Below are 20,512 nucleotides of genomic sequence, written 5' to 3'. Positions count from 1 at the left end.
CCGCGCTCGCCCTCCGCCGCCGCCGCCAGCGCGCCCTCGCCTCAGGCGCAGCAGCGCACTCTGCGCCTAGCCGGCGGCGCAAAGTGACCAGGCGGGGGCGTGTCCGGCCACGCGCGCTCCCCCGCCCGCCCCCTCCCCTCCCCGCCTGTCTGCCTGTTGGCACCTCAGGGACTCAGAAGCCGTCCGGTGGAGGAGGTGTTTGGAGAGGTGGCCCTCTTTCCCTTGAGTCCCTGTTTGGAGAAATGGAGGGTCCCTGTTTGGAGAGGTGGCCCTCATCCTCTTGAGTCCCTGTTTGGAGAAATGGAGGGTCCCTGTCTGGAGAGGTGGCCCTCATCCACTTGAGTCCGTGTTTGGGGACATGGCCATCCACTCCTTTCTTATTAGGGCTCCCCTCAGTCTTAAAACAAAACTGAGGGCAGCCCTGAGCCAAAGCCCAGATGTGGCCCAGAGCAAAATGAGGACCCTCTTAAGTTTTTATTCTTGGAAACACTTGCAGGCACCCTTCCCTTTCTCACCACAAGAAACACCTAGTAAAATAATATGAAGTGTAACAATGAAGTACCAACCCCATCATAGGAATACACTTGTGCCTCCAAAACCTTGACATTGTCAGCAGACAACAACTCCAGTGAAATAACCCCCAACCAGTGGCATAGCTAGAGGGGGGGGTGAAACACTAGTTTTGCAGGTGCCTGAATGTGCCATGCCAGTGACCCCTCCCCCTTCCCTTCTGAGCCATTCTGGGTGGGGGGGAGCAAATTGGTGGCTTCAAAGGGGAGGGGCCATGCTTTGCCTCTAGTTACACCATTGCCCACAACAGTAATCTCAGCATGATGCAAGGGTCAGCCTAGGACCACCCAGGGCCTGAGGTGACATGTCAAATGCTGGTCCACTTCAGCAGTGGCATAGCTAGAGGGGGTGCAATGCGCTAAGTTTTGTAGGCACCTGAACACGCTATGCCAGCAGCCCTTCCCTCTCCCCTTCAGAGCCATTTTGGGCAGTGGGAGCAAAATGGGCCCCACTGGCATGGTGCATTCAGGTGCCTGCAAAACTTAGCGTTTTGCACCCCCTCTAGCTACGCCATTGCCCACAACAGTAATCTCAGCATGATGCAAGTGCCAGTCCAGAACCACCCAGGGCCTGAGGTGAAGTGCCATGTGCAGCTCCACCTCAGTGAGTGATATGCCAGCTTCTCCCCCTCCCACTTCTGGATAAGAAAAAGAAGAGAAGATGGAGGGCAGGAGAAACTGTGGAGCAGAACTGAGTGGTGCTCAAGTGGGGAGGCAAGTAGAGTAGTGCAGGGCCTCTGAGAGGAATTTTATCAGGGAGTTTCTTTTGGGCCCCTTCTCAAAGGGAGGGACAAAAGTGGATGAGGGAGGGTGCCAACACCAGAATAGACTTTGGGGTTCAGGTCCACTGGACTTCCCAATGTGGAGGTCTACGCACCTGCGTGGCATCAGCAGCTAGATACATTAATACGGAAAACCAAATACGCCTCCAAGTCTCTCTAAAATCTTTTAAATATAGAAAATCATTGCAGAAAATTAGCATATTTAAGCTATTTATATTTATTATATTTGTTCATATTTAAGCTCACACTAGAATGGAAAGTGTCCTGTGTGAATCAAAACTTACTTCTGCAGCAGCTGTAGCGCCGCAGCTGTGTCTTGGCCTGAGCTCCTATACGTTCCTTCCTGGCAAGCCGATCCACACCCCAAAGAGCTATTGTAGCAGGCCAGTTTCCTTCCAGATTTGGTACTGTGTTAAGGAGCGTCATGTATGCATTCCTCAGCCCAGCAGATATGACTTGTGGCAGTAGCTGCAACTGCATGCTCACTGTAGTGCCCCCAGCATCCCGGGCGAGCAACAAGTCTGAGTGAGATAGAAAAATGTAAAATCCCAGAAAATTTCTGGACCCCTTTCTTTGACTCCTGGGCCTGGGTACAAATAACCCCCATTCCCCCCCCATGGGCCTTGCAACAATGTAATAGAAATACAGGTGTGTCCGCAAAGCCTCAACATTGTCAATAGACAATAAACCTGACTGCCCCTGAAACCAATGGAATACTCCACAACAATAAGCATGCAATGGCTGGCCCGGACCACCCAGGGCCTGAGATGACGTGCCAAATGCTGCTCCCCCTCAGTGAGTAATATGCCAGCTTCTCCCTCTCCCTGGACAGGCAAAGGAAGAGGGAGCCAAAGCGCAAGAGAAATTGTGGAGCAGAATTGAGTGGTGGTCAACTGGGGAGGCAAGCAGGGTAGTGGGCTACAGCGGAGAAGCACACGCCACAGTTCCTCTTTGGCTGTGCTCCATTCTTTCTTTTCCAGTCTGGGGAGTAGGCGAACGGATGTTGGTCTCCCAGCCAATCAGCTCCCTGAGGTGATTACCTCATGTGAGCCCCATGATTACCTCAGTAGGCCCCACGAAAGAGAGTAGCCAGTACTTGTTTATTTAAAGTGCTTGTATCCTGCCCTTCAGCTGGCAAGTCTCCCAGAGCAGCTTACATAAAAATCAAACAGTGAGAAATCATTACACAGAGGAAACAGTGAGGAGGAGATAGGCCTTGACTGAGAGACTAATGACCAAGCCAATATTACCAAGAGGGTTTTGTGGCTGAATGGAGATTGGGAACTCCAGTTTCCTAGTCCTACTCAGACACTAACCCAGGGGTGTCAAACATGAGGCCCGTGGGCTGAACGTGGCCCCCGGAAGCAGTTTATCCACCCTCCAGTATAACTGGGCTCTTCCAGCTCTCTCATAGCTTGAAAATATGAACAAGATTTGCACATTTTCTCTTTTGTCATTTGCATTTAATGAGTTCCTGTGTGAGAGCAAAATGCTTATTGCAGTGTTTCTCAAACTGTGGGTTGGGACCCACTAGGTGGGTCGCAAGCCAATTTCAGGTGGGTCCCCATTCATTTCAATATTTTGTTTTTAATATATTAGACTTGATGCTACCATAGCATGTGACTGCATTTGGGGGAATGTTGCAGACCTGTACAAGCTACTATGTATATTCTTTTAACAATGATAGTAAGTGGGACTTACTCCTGAGTAAGTGTGGGTAGGATTGCAGCCTAGGATTGTTAAAAATGTTTTTGCTTGATGATGTCACTTCTGGTCATGACATCACATCTGTTGGGTCCTGAAAGATTCTGATTCTAAAAACTGGGTCCTGGTGCTAAATGTGTAAGAACCACTGGCTTATTGTATTAAGCATCTTCTGCTTAATGATGTCACTTTCTGCTTAATGATGTCACTTCTGGTCCTCAGCAGGTACCATGAATGCTAACTTCGGTCCTCAATATGAAAAACTCCTTTGACATCTCTGCTCTAACCACAACTCTTCACTGGCTTGTTGAGACACATTGCTAAAGTCTTTTATCTCCTTTGCTATATATGGACACTGCATTCTAACCAGGCACGTTTTAGCTAGCACATTACACACCAGGCATACTGTATTTCTGTATCTCATGCAGTTTCTTGTAACTTTGCCACAGGAAACAAATAATACAGCATGATACAAATACTGGATACCGTATTGTACGAGCAAGTAACTGTAACTTGTTGAGATTGTTCCGGAGCCACTAGAGGGCATAGATGCACCACAGTAGACCAGCTCTTTTAATGAAGTTCTCTTCAACAGTTCCATTCCAGGGGCTGTTATAGGCATGGCCATAGTTAGAACAATGAGAACAAAAAACAAACCAAATAAAACAATTCAATATATTTAGAAGTAGATTTATTTCCTCTTTTTTTATACATGCAATAAACGCATGCATACGTGCATGCACGCTTTTGCAAACAGATTGTTTACTGTCACTCTTCCTGCAAGGGTGGCAGCGCATTCTGCTGGCAGAAGTAAGACGATGCCAACAGAAATGACATTCTGCCAATGAGAGCAATAAGGCAGCCAGTACAATGGCTGGTGGCCACTCCATGCAAGCCAGCAGAGAGGCCGTTGTTTGCTGGCACTGGTGAGTTGGCAGTGGGGGGTGGATGGTGGGCAAAATGGGGCAGGAGGGGAAGGAATGGGGAAGTGTTGGGGTGGGGAGGGGGAAATTGGGAGGCAGAATGGGGGCAGGAGAGGGTGGTTACCAGCTGCACTGGTGTGTGCCAGTATCCTACGCTCTACTTCTCCCCTTCCCTCTCCCTTGGTTCTGTGCAAGCAAGAACGAAAGTTCCTGTACCCTGAGAAGGCTGCCATGGTGGCCCCTCCCACCATATGAAGCAGTTGGTGCAGCTACATTGGCGGTGAGGGAGGTAATAGGATTGGGCTGTTATTCTTTCTATTTTTCAACATTGGCAGGAACTCACACCACAGCACATGGACGTTCAGCTGTTTTTATTTTCTCAACAGCCCTACAGGGCAGGCTAAGCAGTTGACTCAAATTCAGCAGGCAAGTTTTAAGGCTGATGGGATTTGAACCTGGGTCTCCTGAGATTAAATCCAGCATTCAAGCCTCTCTGCTACACCGGGTCATCTTTCAGAGGGTTATGCCAGTTCGTCTGCATGATGAGGTGGACATTCACATGGGTCTGCAACAGCCACATTCTGTTGGCCATGAAGTTCAGTGCGACACCAGCCGAGACAAAATGTGTGTATGTTCGATTCCAGTGAACGCAAAGCAAGGAATTTTATTTTGCTTTGGGATACCACAGGGTAGATGGGGCCTGATGGTTTATGAGCTGGATATAATTAAAAGGGCATGAGGAGGGGAGCTATCAGGAAAACAAAAAACCAAAAGAGCAGCAAGCTTCAGGTTAGCACTGAGCTGAGCAGTTGAGTTTTTGCCTTATTAAAAAAAGCTCATAAAATTTGCAGTCTGATTTGTATAAACACGTCCTTGGAGCAATGAAGTCAAAAATGTTCCTCCGTTTAAGGAAAGCCCTGCTACATTCTCTCTTGCAAAAGGTAACCAGGGGAACTTTCCTTGAAAAATTAGAACCTTTCCATTCATTGCCCACAGGGAAGATTTTCTTCCAAACATATTGGCTCTTTAAAGAGACTTGTCTTTCTTCTGGGTGGAATACAAAACAGGTCTGTGGAACTCCTTGCCACAGGATGTGGTGATGGCGTCTGGCCTGGATTGGACAAGTTTCTGGAGGAAAAATCCATTACGGGTTACAAGCCATGATGTGTATGTGCAACCTCCTGATTTTAGAAATGGGCTATGTCAGAATGCCAGATGCAAGGGAGGGCACCAGAATGAGGTCTCTTGTTATCTGGTGTGCTCCCTGGGGCATTTGGTGGGACGCTGTGAGATACAGGAAGCTGGACTAGATGGGCCTATGGCTTGATCCAGTGGGGCTGTTCTTATGTTCTTATGTCTTCTACTGAGTCAGAATATTATTCCATACTAGTCTATAATGTTGACACTGACCCAGTAGCATAGCTAGAGGGGGTGCAAAGCACTAAGTTTTGCAGGTAGCCTCACTGCAGCCTGCAAGCGGCCCCTCCCCCTCCTCTTCAGAGCCATTCTGGCCAGGGGGCAGCAAAACTGAGGCTATGGCTCTGAAGGGGAGGGGGAAGGGCCTCTTGCACACTGCAGTGAAGGTCCCTGCAAAACGTAATGCTTTGCACCCCCTCAAGCTGCACCACTGCACTGATGGGCAGATGCCCTTTGAGGCTTCAGGTAAGGGTCTTTCTAAGCCCTTCCTGCAGCTGCCAGGCCTGAACGTAGGGTCTTCTACTTGCAAAAGGACCACTGAGTTATGACTGCCCCTCTGGTACTGGATCTCCCGTTGTGTCATTTGAGTTTTCCCTTACCTAGAGGATGCAACATGCACTTGAGTAGTGTGGCTGCATTGGTTGGGAGAGGAAGAGTTTAGATATGAATGGGTTGTTTGTTGCTGTCTCTCCTCTTGCATTAATCCTTGTGTTACACATTTTTATCATTGTGGGGTTAAAATATGTTTTTGTAAACTGCCCTGTATACTTCAATTGAAAGTGTGGAACACAAAAACAAAAACAAAAAACAAAAAACAATGAAAGAGGTCTGTCTGTCATTAAGGGCAGGGACAGGGAATGTAATATTAGAACATCTGTCAGTGACTCTCTCTTGTACTTGCTGCTTGGGTGATTTCCCCCCCCCCCAATAGTTACTAGTGTCTAAAAGACATTAAATTAGAGGTCACTACATGTTAGGATTTGCCTGCCAGTCATGGAGGGGGCTTAGACCATTCATACGCGTAACTTGGATGGAGCCTGAGGGGCACCTGCCCTGGGTGCTAGGCCAAGGGAGGTGCAATTATTTTTCTCCACTAGCTCTGGGCAAACCTGGAAGTGATGTCACATGATGATGTGACAACATGATATCACTGCTCTGGGCACCGGGGTCGTTAGTTATGTCTCTCAGAGGAGAAATAAAAGGTTTAGTGGCCAATGAGCAAAATATAGGATGACGATCTGCAGCTGGCTAAATGAAGAAAACCTTGGTGAGGGAGGGCTCCAAGGGGCCCTGTTTGCTTGTGTAGGAACTGCTGTTCTTTTACAGATGTGCAAGGCCGGCCTGCCCATGTGGCAGACTGAGTTATTTGCCTCAGGTGGTGGTTTGACAAGAGGTGCCACATCCGTTCCGTCCTCTGTTGCCCCTGCTCCTATTTCCCCACTCACATTCCCTAGATCTGAGAGGGCAGTGGAAATACAGGACCACTCTCCTCTTCTGCACAGTTCCTCTCCTCCTCGTCCTCCTTTTCAAATCCATTAAATATGGAAGGAGTGGGGATACTGAAAGTGCATAATACAATATATATTTCCTGCGGCTGCTTAACGAAAGGTTGTGCCTAGCTAGTCTCTGACCTCGGAGGTTTCCTGTTCCTTAATTGGCTTGATTGAGAAGTCCTTGTCATATTGCGCATCCTGGAGAGCATGGAAAGCTAAAAATATTTCACGTTATTTTTAACGGGCAATTTAGAGTTGGATTTCAGATGATTTATGGCTGCCTAGATTTCTTCCTAGGAGAAAGTGCATTAGATCCAGACTATCTGTTGCAGAAACCTTAGAGTCCTTACAGTTACGATCTGTCCCCCCCCCTTTCCACCTCACTGATAGTATTTCTTGACTTGCCATGTGAAGTACTCATGCCTGCCGTATGACATGGATCTGGGCTAAATTCCTGGTATGGGGTCCGCACCATTGCTTCTTGGAAGAGATTGGTGTAGAGTGCTGTGTGGAAGAAAGTGCTGCAAGACCCCACAGTGTTTCCCATTGGTTAGCATACTGGCTATGTTTACAAGCCGCTGTTTTCCTTCACCTGGATACTGCTGACTGGAGTACAAGTTTACATAGCAGCTGTGACCAACCAACGTGAAAGAGTGATTAGTCTGAATTTAGGGTGGAGAGATTGGGGGGGGGGGTATCACCATTATCTTGGTCTTCAAGAACAATTTTCCTGAAGTCTGCATTTATCTTATGATTAATTCATTATATTTGCGTCCCCCTCTTCCTGCAAAGAGTCTGACAAGATCAGAAGGGACTGTCTGTTATTGGCATAAATTGGACAGAAGTCTCTGAGGTGTCAGGTGAATTAAATGATATATCCCCATCCTGATCTGGACAATCGCATGAAGAAGAGCTAAAGTGCTCCCATATTCTTGGCATACAGTCCCTGCTTCTACCATTGCAACATGTGCATGCAAGCATTTATTTGAATGCTGCCTTTGCATGTATAATGCAACTCCCATAGGCTAAAATCACACGGGGAATTACGTACGTTAATCAGTTAATCAGTCTCATGATTTCTTGCTACGCATGTTGAATTATACAAGCTTAGGCAGCATTCAAATGTTTTGTCCCTGGGTATACATGTGGGGATGGTGGAGGTGCACCTGACATGCCAGGTCGGTGGACATACTCTTCTTCATGTGACAAAGGCTGGGGAGATGGGGCTGAGTTGTCAGATCCAGCTTATAATATACTGGCAGCATTATAAAGTGCCTTCCCTATGAACCTGTCTGCCAGTCAAATTTTCCTGCAAGATGGACTAGAACTGTAAGAAAGAGAAAGAAATTTGTAAGCCCGCTGTAATTCTGTACCAACTAGCTAAAACTACTCTGGTTTGAAATCACCATTAACGAGAGCAAAAACCGAGTGTTTTACTTACACTGCAATCCTATCCACACTAACCTGGGGTAAGCCTCATTTACTATGATGGTACTTGACTTCTGAGCAGACATGCATAGGATTGGGCTCTTGCTCTAGTAAATATTCTTTCAAATATCCACTGGCGCAGGTGCATTAACCCATGTGCAACTGCCAAACTCAGTAACTTTTTCAAGAGCATGCACATAAGATGTTATGGGATTATGAGTGTCCCCAGAGCCATTCCAGAGACTGAGAATACTGTTGTCTGGCTCCTCTTACAGTGTTGTGTGCACCAAGCTTCCAGGGGAATGTTGGTATGAATGAAATATAGCCTATAGGCACCGCTTCCTGAATTGCCTCTGCTTATTCAGGGCTCAGCACTGTACTGCTTTTGGAAATAGAGGTGTAAGATGTCACGTATTCAAATCAACAGCAGCATGGTCCCTAAGTAACTTCAACCAGGAGTCCTTATGAGTTAAATGGGACTTACTACCTTACAATGCAATTCTATGCCAGTTTATTCAGAAGTAAAAACCACTACATCCAATGGAGCTTACTCCCAGGTCAATTGGTGTAGGATTGCAGGCAGGACCAAGCCATGATCTCCCAGCACCTGAGGTGGCATGTCAAATATGTTGCCACCTCTTACCTGGTGATATGCCAGCCTCTGTTTCTCCCATTCCCTGGATTGGAAAAGGAAAGTGGGGTTTAAAGCGTAAGAGGAACTGTGGAGGACAGTAGGCTTGAGTGTCTTGGTAGTCTCCTCTCCTTTGCACTTCCTCTTACACTTCATCCACTAGCGTAGCTGAGGAGGAGGTCACAGGACCCTGGGGTGCACTCTTCCAGGGGGCAGTAGTGTTGCCCCTGCCATGGTCCTGCTCCCTCTCACTTGCCCCTGCACACCCTCTGAAGGTGACTGGAGTTATGCTCCGATTGCGTCTGGAAGGTGTTCTGAGGCCTTAAAATGTCACTTCCGGTTTTGCGAAAATCCTGGTCAGGGAGCAGCCCTGGAACATGTGCCCCAGGGCAGCACACCTTCCAGCTACGCTGCTGGCTCCATCCCCTCTTCCCCCTCGAAGGCATTGTCAAGTGGGCAATAAAGGTGGATTGCCCCCACCAATCTGTTTCCTAAACTGACCACTTCAATTGGTCTTATGGATGGTCCGGCTCTGATTGCAGACTTACAGCACAATCCTATACATGTTGACTCAGAAATAAGTCTGCTTGCATCCAGTGGGGCCAACTCTCAGGAGAGTGTGGATAGGATTGTAACTCCGGTTGCTTAGACTTGGAGCATGAATGTGCTTTTGTAAATGAATGCTGAATTTCTTGTCCTTTTTTGCCAATGGAGGGAAGGCAATTTTAAGTGGTGGGCTTTGGATTCAACCACTTGGTTAAGAGACAGAGAGAGCTAATCAGCTGCAAATTCTTTACATGGTTGATTGACAGGTCTACTGTATGTAGAGCAGTGCACGTCCACATTCTTCCTCTAAAAAGTGATCTTTGAAGTTCTCGAAAACTAGATCGGGTTAGATAACTAACAAAAGTTTGTGGTGAGAGGGTCATCGAAATTGACTCCGAGCTCCATTGCTCAACCATTCAGGAAAGAAGTAAAGTCAAACCGGTTCACCAGCCAGGTCAGCTGCATGCTTGCGGCTTCACATGACTGTAAACTGTTCCTTACTCTCAGGGAATATACATATATGGAGCGATATGTGAATGGGTGGCTGGTGAATCCTATGCATGTTTGGAGTTGATGCTATGCTGCTTTAAATGACCATGTTTCCATTTGTGCTTGTTTATTTTATTGGGACCCCTTTTCTCTTTCCTTCTTAATGTCTATAACTACGTAAATATAAATATATGCAGCCTCATTCCTCATTGTCCAGGATATTAATCCGTTAAAGGAATGACAGCCCAATCCTGTCCAAATTTCCATTGAGGTGCAGCCTCAATGCAGTCTCAAGGAAAGGGAACAAACATTCCCTTACCTGAAGGAGCCCTCCGTGGCTGTCCCCCTACCACAGGATGTAGTTAGTGCACACACCATTGGCACAGCTGCACTGGTGCTAGGAAGGTGGATAGAATTTGGCCCTGAATGAATGAATGGAATGAATATGCCAAACCAATATGTTTGACTTTTCTCTTTTTTAATGTAACTTTGGTTAGGAAATTAATTGGAAGACTAAAATATTAAACAATTGTGAATTAATTGTGACAAATAAACGCCTTTGAAGAAATAGGAGCATAAAATATCCTATCAAAAATAAGCAACTGCACAATTAATATGGGCTGCAGGTTTCAACTTTCCTTAGTGCCAATTTTTGACTTTTTCAAAAAACCCAAAATACACACAGCCGTGGACAACTGTGGAGTCAGGAAAATGATAAAGGCCAAATTGCTAAGCGGTGAGCCAAAGTTTCAAAATTCGTTGATAAGTCAAGCAGGACTTGGTGAATAGGGGACCTTTGGAGTCAATCACAAGCCAATCATTAATTACCTAAGTAAGGTTTTCTGAGTCAACTGACTTGAGCAAAAGGAGAATTTTCAGGAATCAAATACTAATGGATTGAAGAGCAAACACTGAATTTATTTTCAGCTGATGCCAGTGAAAATCAGCGGGTGGGTCTTTTCTGACTGGGCTCCACCACCACGCCCAGTAGTCCCCACAGCTGTGTGAGTGCCTAGCAGGATTGGGCAACAATATTCCCAGCTCAGAGAATTAATGTAGGCCTCAGCAACATACAGAAGGGAGTACAGGTGGGTGTTTCATATCTGCAGGTTCAGAACCCCATAGATTTGACTCACCTTAGGTTCTGAACATGCAGTGGAAGGCCTCATCTGACTTCCCAGATGCAACCAGAAATGCCTTCTGGTCATGTTTGGGAGGCTTTCTGAGGCCCAGGGAGGCCTCTCCAGACCTCAGAGCCTCCCAGAGGTGTTGGAAAGGCAATATCTCTGGATATGATGGGAAGGCGCTTCTGGTCATGTCTGGAGGTCCTCTATGATCCGGACCTATGGATTGCTTATCTGTGGGTTTCAGTATCCGTGGGGGGTTGGAACTGCAGGCGTGGGAGGTGTCAGTGACTTGCTTGGGGGGGGCAATTCATACCCTCCTCTCCCAGTGCTGCCTGTGAGTACAGGAGGAAACAAGCTGAGCTAGATGAGCTGCTAGCTTTCTACTTGCAGGGAGTCGGATTTGTTTTGGGTTTTTTCTCTTCCCTTTTAAACTTGGGAAGGAAGCATTCTTCCTACACAGCAGGAAGCAAGTTGAGTTAGATCCTGTCTCCTTGAGCTGCTGGTTTTCTACTTGTAGGGAGCTGGATTTGTTTCTCCCCTCCTTAAACTTGGGAAGCATTCTTCCTGCACAGCAGGAAGCAAGCTGGGTTAGATCCTGTCTCCTTGAGCTGCTGGTTTTCTACTTGCAGGGAGCTGATTTTGTTTCTGCCCCCCCTTTAAACTTGGGAAGGAGGCATTCTTCCTGCACAGCAGAAAGCAAGCTGGGCTAGACCCTGTCTCCTTGAGCTACTAGTATTCTACTTGCAGGAACCTGGATACCCCCCCCCTTTTAAACTTGGAAGGAAGCATTCTTCCTGCCCAGCAGGAAGCAAACTGGACTAGATCCTGTCTCTTTGAGCTGCTAGTTTTCTGCTTGCAGGGAACTGGATTTGTTTCCCCCCCCCCCTTAAGCTTGGGAAGGAAGCATCCCCAAAGCACTCCCTCCGCCTGCAGACTGGTGCAATTCATTCTTCCCCAGCAGGACTCGACCAAGCCAGAGAGCTCCTTTCCCAGTTTCGTTGCTGGGGCAGGGGGATCCGGCTAGTGCGGACTCCCCCTCATTCATCTGCCCCGAGACCCCCGGGAGGCTATAAAAGGCAAGGGAGAGCCTTGGCCGGAGGCTGCCTGCTAATTTGGCCGCCCTGCCCCCCGGCCCAGCCAGCCAATGGGGGCGCAGCGCAGCCTCCGCGGTGGGCGAGGCGCATACAAAGGGGGCGGCGGAGGGAGGCCGCCTCGGGAAGGGCGGAGGGTCCTGAGTGGAGCGTCGCTGGCGCCGGCGAGAGGAAGGGATGCTGCGCGTGCGGTGCCTGCGAGGAGGGAGCAGGGGGGCTGAAGCCGTGCATTACATTGGGTCGAGGGTAGGTGCAGATCCCCCAGGCACCCCCTGCCGCCAAGGGTGCTGGAAGCAGGACCCCCCATCCCACCACCTTTCCGCTTCCAGTGCTCCTAAGGGCTGCAGTCCGATCATACTGGGACGAACAGGACTGAGCAAGCAGGGTCAAGTGTTGATTTGAGTTGATTAAGTGGATTGATCCAAGTGGATTGATCTAACTGATAGACTAAACTAGGGAAAGTGTCGATCTAAGTCGATTAAATGGATTGATGTAAGTTGATTGATGAACTAAACTGGGAAAAGTGTCCATCTAAGTTTGAAGACTACCTTCCCGTTGCAAACTATCCGCAATGAGAATTGGAAGCCACCTCAGATGGGATTTTAGGAGCAGGAAGGTTTGAATGGGGTGGGGACGGGAAAGAGGTGTATTGGTGGAAGAGGTAACCTCTGGGTATGTTTGGAATGTGTGTATAGCAGGGACATGAGGCAGGTGAAGCAGAATCTCTGCAACAGAGTCCTTTGAAAAATGTTGCCTGGTGTGTGAGGTGTGCAAGGTGAGGCAGAGCCTCCACTGGAGTCCTTCAAAAACCACTGCCCACTGTGTGAGGTGGAAGTGCTTTTCAAAGGACTGTGGTGGAGAGGCTCTGCCTCACCTACCTCCAACCCACCCTGGATAGGAATTAAAGGATACCGCAGCCCCACCCATCCCTTTTCAGAATAGAGCTGCTGCTGCTGAAGATGTCACTTCTATTTGTTAATTGTAGCCCTGGAATGAAGGTTTGAAGTGAAGTGAAGCGAAGGCAAGTGAAGGGTGGTGTAATGTGAGAATTTGGTGTTTGTATTTTCAAATGTGAGCAATGGGGAAGGTGTGCAGTTGAAAGCAGGCTGGCTGATGGGTTGGGGTGAGGTAGGATGACACGGATAACGAATGAATGGGCATTGCACATAATTTTTCCCAAATCATGCAATGCAAGCTAGCTGCTCCATCATGCCATTAATATGGGCCTATTCACACAGTCAAGGTGGTGAAGTATTGTAGATAAGCAGGTAATCCATCAACTGTGGCTTGCTTATCATAGTTCAGTTTCTCTTTTCCTGATTGAACCTGCGTAATATTTACTGCAGATGGATGGATAGATGAATGAATGAGTGAATGAATGAGTGACTCCAGAACAAAAGTATGATCTTGTGTTTAACTGCACAACAGAGTGTGCAATTATACTTTAAAAAAAAAAAACACAACTAAAAGACTTCCTAAACAGCATAGCAGGAGGGACATGGGCAGGAAATATGCTTTGAGGAATTGAGACAAACCTTGCCTCTTTTCTGCTGGTAGGTTTTTAAATGTTACAGAAACTGAATATCGCACACAGTATTAGCCATGCAATATAGTTAGATCCCACTGTCCCCTCCTTCCTTCAACATACCTTTTATTGCCAGACTAACCTAACTGTAATTTGTAGCTCTGTGATGTTATTTAATATATCCATGAGTTGACTCTTTGGAACAAACATTTGTTTGTTCCGAAGGAGAGAAGACTGTCTTGTTTGGAACATGAAAAGGGGAGTTAAATGACTCTTGGAAGCTCCCTTGGAGCTGCGACAGGGTATGTGGGTGGGGGTACCGAAACTGGACAGGGTGGGTAGGAGAGACCATCCTGAAAAAGAGGGCATATAAACAAGAGAGGTTCCTTCTCTTGCTTTCCTCTTGCCCCTTTACCCTATAAAATGTAATAAATTGATGCTGAGGGTTAGATGTATTTGGCTACAAATATACTCTGAATGATGGGATTTCTCTGCGTTCTGTTTTGACATGGGCAATACAGTCTTGGCAACAGGACTTCATGATAGCCATAGAATGTCGCTGTTGTAGTGTGGTATGCCTCAGAGTAGAGAGAGTGTTTCTCCCCTGAGGAATGAAGCCAGCCCCCACATATCTGGGCTTAGGGAGAGAGCTTCTGATCCTGAGGCTTTGAACTGCCTCTCTTAGAATGACACACCGTGATTAATCTCAGTGCTAACAGCTATGAGAAGCTGTTCCCCTCCTGCCCCAGGTGACAACAAAGGAAATCAAAGCACACACCTGGTGTTATTTTAGCTCAAGAAGGGGACTCTCTTTGGCTGCCTATTGCTCTTATACTGGGCTCTGTGTGACCCTTGCGTTGGGATCCTTGCCTTGCTGCAGATTCCTATAGATCAGGGGTGCTCAATAGGTGGATCGCAATCTACTGGTAGATCGCGAGGCAAAATGAGTAGATCGCGGAGTGCCGACCCCCCCCTTCAGGTGCCTCTGGGAGGAAACGCCGGGAGTAAGGCCCATTGTACTCAATGGGGCTTACTCCCAGGTAAGTGTGGCTAGGATTGCAGCCTCACAGCCTAATCCTAGGCATGTCTACTCAGGAGTAAATCCTGTTATACTCAGTGGGGCTCAAGGTACACCAACATACATTGTACACATAAATGTTATATGTTATGATGGCGCGAACATTGTAAAAAAAACTCTGGTAGATCTCCGGGCCTTGCTGGGTTTCAAAGTAGTTCTCGAGCCAAAAAAGTGTGAGCACCCCTGCTATAGATGCTGCCGATGCCTCCACATCTTGCCTTTGACCCAGTTGATGGCCTCAAGCCGGGCTAACCCTGAAATGCAGTGGACTCTGCCAAGTGTACCGTTTCCACGCTCCAATGCTCTTGAAGGGAAGGTTCCCCACCACCACCTCTCGCTTTTGCTGAGCCAGCAGGCTTGCATACCCCTCCCATATTGGGATGGGAATGTTGATCATTAACAGTCTGCAACAGGATCAGGCATATCTTGCTTGCCTTTACTGTCTAGCCTTTCCTAACAGCTGGTGTGGAACAACTGCAGCTTCTCCTGCTCAGTGACTGGGAACGTGCAGCTTTCTAGAGCAGGGAATCGCCTTCAAGGCTCATTGCACAGCCCTAGTTAAATCAGAACACTTGGATTTAACGCCATGTTTAGCCCTGTGGGTTACATCTTGCGATGTCTGAGCATGTGAAGCTGGTTTTTTACTGAGTCAGCCCATCCATCCATCCATGTCAGTATTGCCTCTCAAGGCCCATTGAAATGAAGGGAGCTGCATAAGAACTTTATGTTGCTTCCATACATTTCAGTGAGATCCATGTAGGATAACTTCCTAGTAGATTGTGCCTCAAGGTCAGCGATTTTTCAGCCAGTGTGCCATGGTACACTGGTGTGCCACAAAAGGTCTGCACAATGTGCCACAGGACTTTGGAGGACAGTGGTTGAAAATATGCAGCTCTGTTTCTAGAGCAACTGATTGTAGAGCGAATTGTCTGTCCCTCTTCCTTCACTATGTGCTACCTGTAGCCTTTAAGAACATAGAACATAAGAACAGCCCCACTGGATCAGGCCATAGGCTCATCTAGTCCAGCTTCCTGTATCTCACAGCGGCCCACCAAATGCCCCAGGGAGCACACCAGATAACAAGAGACCTCATCCTGGTGCCCTCCCTTGCATTGGCATTCTGACATCGCCCATTTCTAAAATCAGGAGGTTGCACATACACATAATGGCTTGTAACCCGTAATGGATTTTTCCTCCAGAAACTTATCCAATTCCCTTTTAAAGGCATCCAGGCCAGATGTCGTCACCACATCCTGGGGCAAGGAGTTCCACGGACCAACCACACACTGAGTAAAGAAATATTTTCTTTTGTCTGTTCTAACTCTCCCAACACTCAATTTTAGTGGATGTCCCCTGGTTCTGGTGTTATGTGAGAGTGTAAAGAGCATCTCTCTATCCACTTTATCCTTTCCATGCATAATTTTGTATGCCTCAATCATGTCCCCCCCTCAGGCGCCTCTTTTCTAGGCTGAAGAGGCCCAAACGCTGTAGCCTTTCCTCATAAGGAAGGTACCCAGCCCAGTAATCATCTTAGTCGCTCTCTTTTGCACCTTTTCCATTTCCGCTATGTCCTTTTTGAGATGCGGTGACCAAAACTGGACACAATACTCCAGGTGTGGCCTTCCCATCGATTTGTACAACGGCATTATAATATTATCCGTTTTGTTCTCAATACCTTTTCTAATGATCCCAAGCATAGAATTGGCCTTCTTCACTGCCACCGCACATTGAGTCGACACTTTCATCGACCTGTCCACCACCACCCCAAGATCTCTCTCCTGATCTGTCACAGACAGCTGAGAACCCATCAGCCTATATGTGAAGTTTTGATTTTTTGCCTCAATGTGCATGACTTTACACTTACATTGAAACGCATCTGCCATTTTGCTGCCCATTCTGGAGAGATCCTTATTTTTCTAATCCACTGTCCACTTCGGAAGAAGATGTGACAGGTGCAAGATCGAGGCACCGCCAGCCTTCCAGCCACAGATGTGTTTGGCCAGCCACAGTGCTTAGTGTTTGTATGAGTGGACAGGGATTTGGGAACTCAAGACCTTTTCTTCTGCTACCAAGAATATTAATAAATGCCTAAGCAATTTTAATCAGCATGGTCTCACTTTACTCTCCTCTCATTAGGTTCCTCTATAGCAGGGGTGCCCAAACCCTGGCCCTGGGGTCATTTGCGGACCTTAAGACCTCTCAATGCGGCCCTCAGGGGGCCCCCAGCCTCCAATGAGCCTCTAGCCCTCTGGAGATTTGTTGGAGCCCACACTGGCCAGACGCAACTGCTCTCAGCTTGAGGGCGACTGTTTGTCCTCTTGCATGAGCTGTGGTTTGAGGGCTCCCTCCACTGCTTGTTGTTTCATGCCAGTGATGCAGTAGCGGCAGCAAAGGAAAGGCCAGCCTTACTTTGTGCAAGGCCTTTTATAGGCCTTGAGCTATTGCAAGACCTTCATTCAAGCATATAAGTTCATCTTTAATATATTCAATTATGTAAATCTATGTAAATTTATTCAAATTTTAAATGTAAATTAATTCCTCCCCCCCCCAGCCCCTGACACAGCATCAGAGAGATGATGTGGCCCTCATGCCAAAAACTTTGGACACCCCTGCTCTATAGATTTGATCAGCCTATAGAATTTGAGCATAATGAGATTTCCAATAACTTTTTTTTAATGCCTTAGCTTTAGGAGTAATGGCAATAGTTTTCCAAAGGGAATGGGTAACAGGTGCTGGAGTGAGCATATCTCTGCTAAACCCTGGCCACGGGCCAGTGAAGCCTGGTCAGGTGATTTGGTTTACCTTTTCTCTCAAAGTGAGTATTAGTTTTTGCTGTTTTGGTGGTGAGGATATTTAAGACTGAGTTGCAGACCAGCTTTCCTAAAGAGCCTGCAGTTGTGAAGTTTGACTTGGGTCCATTGTACAGTGGACATTTTTGTTGACTATCCTGGCTGTGAAATTCTGAATGCTTGCTCAGGCAGAGCCATTGGCCCAGGTTCATGGAATGCTTTCTGGTGACTTAAGGCAGCCTGTAGGATGTCTCTCTCCTGCTTTCCAGCTGCAAGCAACCTTCCCACGTAGCCCCAGCAGGAGAGTTTTCTTCATGCTGCTGAGCGAGCTGCAGTTTTGCAAGCAGCAAAACCTTGAGATGGTTTTAAGGGCCCTCCTCCCCTGGTGTTGCTTTTACTGACACTAAGGTTATGGTTTGTGGTTGAGCCACTATGAACCGTCTGTGTGTGTGTGTGTGTGCGCACATGCCCGTTCATGCGCGTGAGCTGAGACCCTAGAAGAAGGTGTAGGAGGACGTCTTACGTACATGGGAAGCTGCAACACTGAATTAGACTGTTGGCCCATTTAGCTCCTTATTTGGCAGCATCCCTCCAGGGTTTCCAACAGGGATCTTTCCAACCTTACTTGGGACCTTCTACATGCAGAACAGGTGCTGTTCCATTGGGCTACAGTTCTTCTTTTTAGGACTCTTGCCACTGCCACCCATGTTTCGCCAACCCTAATGTCCTGCACCAAGGGTGGAGGGATTTAAGGATTGTAGGATCCATTTTTTAAAACTAGAATTCCAGAATATACCAACCAGAGCCAGGTGCAAAATAGTGGCAGGGGGTACAACATGGAAAATGGTGGCTCAAGGCAGAGCCATGTGCCTACTTGCTTTCACCCCATGAGCTGTACCCTGGAATAACTTACTCAACCGTTGCAGAGTTTTCTTAATTTAAAGTTTAAGTCAGAGTAATTGTACCAGTATTCTTAAGCCTAAAGTCCCATTTTACAGTCCCAGTTGACAAACACTGAGGCTCAGAGATGTACAACATGCCCCTGAATCAGGCAAGTAAGTGTGCTTAGGACTGAAGTTTTGTTGGTGTTAATTGGGAGTTCAAATCCACTGCAAATCACCCAGAGATCTGCCAGCATATTCCATCCAACGCAGCTAGGACAGTGCATCTTGACTCGCACCTTAAGAGGTGCTTCTGAAAGCAGCATGTGTGCCTTTTATAGAGCTCTGAGCACATTCGTGTGTTTTGTGGCAACAGCATCTGGTGTTTTTGTGCGAGCAGCATCACTTGTGATTTTCCCTGTTCACGGAAGGAAACCACACAAGTGCTGTCCTCCAAGATTGCTCTGCTTGTGCAAGTTGGCCACATGTTTGAGAGCCAGAATGGTGTACTGGTTCTGGAGTTGGACTTGCACCTGGAAGATGCAAGTTCCAATCCTCGCTCAGCTATAAAGTATCCTGGGTGACTTTGGGCCAATCACTGTCTCTCAGCCTAACCTATCTCACAGGGTTGTTGTGAGGACAGAAGGCAGGAAGGGACTGTGTACACCACCCTGAGCTCCTTGGAGGAAGAGTGGTATAAAAAGGTGAAAAATAAAAAGTAGATTTGTACTGTACAGATTTTTGGTGACTCTGAAGTTTGTCATCTTGTTGTGAGGGTGTGCAGCCTCAGAATCATTTGCAAAAACACAAGTGCTGTTGAGTTCATGAGGACTAGCCCCCTACCTCTTCCCCTAACACATTGATCAGTCCTAGGAGTTTAAAAAAAATTGACAAGAGCTAGTCTAGATGGCTACAAAACTGTTGTCTCTCCCCTGACTTTCCTTACTTCTTTATTTTAAATTTAAGCTTGGGAAAGCCTTCACAGGATGGGTGCAGCGAACTTTCCAGAGCACCCATGCTGCTACTGTAGCCTTCCAGACGACCTGTGCTGCTGCTGAGGACAATAAGGCCCTTGACCCTGTTCCCGAAGATTGCCCTGTCTGCTCATACAATGAATGGGATCCGCTGGAGGAAGTCATTGTGGGGAGAGCTGAAAATGCCTGTGTCCCTCCTTTTTCTGTAGAGGTCAAGGTAAGCGTCTCTTATCTACATAAAAACCTTCATGTGGGTTTTTGCCTCTTCCCCAAGTGTTCAGGAAGTTTCAGGGGGTGCAGTCATGTACCAGGTAAGTTTCCTTGTAAGTTTCCAGGTAAGCACTGGAGAGAGCATTTGTGTAATCTCTGTTTATTTACAAATGCATCAATTGAACTGGGGTAGCAAGCAGGCCCTTGGACAGCTGACATCTCAAGGCAACCTTAGTTCCTTCTACAAAATAAACATACCTTTGGAACCCTCCAACTAGCTGCAAAACCCAAAGTTCCATTGCGTTTGCTGGCCATGTTGTGTGTGTGTGTGTGTGTGTGTGTGTGTGTGTAAAATGGGAGGAGGAGCACCTAACACAGCAGCAAAAGGGGGAGAAAGCAAGCTCCAAGAAGCTGCAGAAAAAAAATCAGAGACTGATCAAACTTATCTACACGTCTCCATAAGATTAGTGCATTTTGTTGAATGTCTTCTTCCAGGGCACAAATAAATTTTGCTTTCAACAACATGGGTTTCTACAAGTTGGAACTATTTGGGTGAATCTGCAGCAAACATGCCAGAATAGTTTCAATTTATAGGCATGTATCTTGTTGGAAGAAATTTTCATTGTGTCCCAGAAGGAGGCATTTGCCAAAACTCATTGATTAAAACAGTCAGTTTTGGACCCAGTGAAACATGCACAGCTTTCCATGCTAATGTGTGCGTTTACATGTGACGTGCATTTTAAATAAAATAAATAAAACTAGTAATGGCATAAATTTTGGAATATCTTTCTAGCAACTTTGAAGAAAACTTATGGGGTGAAACTCAGGCAAACTTCTTTGCAGTGCAGGCCCTATGTGTGTTTGCTCAGAAGTAAATCCATTTGAGTTCAGTGGGACTTACTCCCAAGTAAGTGTGTATAAGATTGCACACACATATGGAATAGAATCCTTTATTGGCATATAAAACAAGCAAATCTGCAGTTATATACATTTGGTCAGCCAGGAAGCAACTTCTTGAGCACATGCATGTATTAGTTAGGCTCTTAGAGGGCTAGAAAAAAAAAAACCTGGAACA

Source organism: Tiliqua scincoides, chromosome 8, assembly GCF_035046505.1.
Source record: "Tiliqua scincoides isolate rTilSci1 chromosome 8, rTilSci1.hap2, whole genome shotgun sequence".
In the NCBI taxonomy this organism is placed as follows: Eukaryota; Metazoa; Chordata; class Lepidosauria; order Squamata; family Scincidae; genus Tiliqua; species Tiliqua scincoides.
This window is presented reverse-complemented; position numbering follows the sequence as displayed.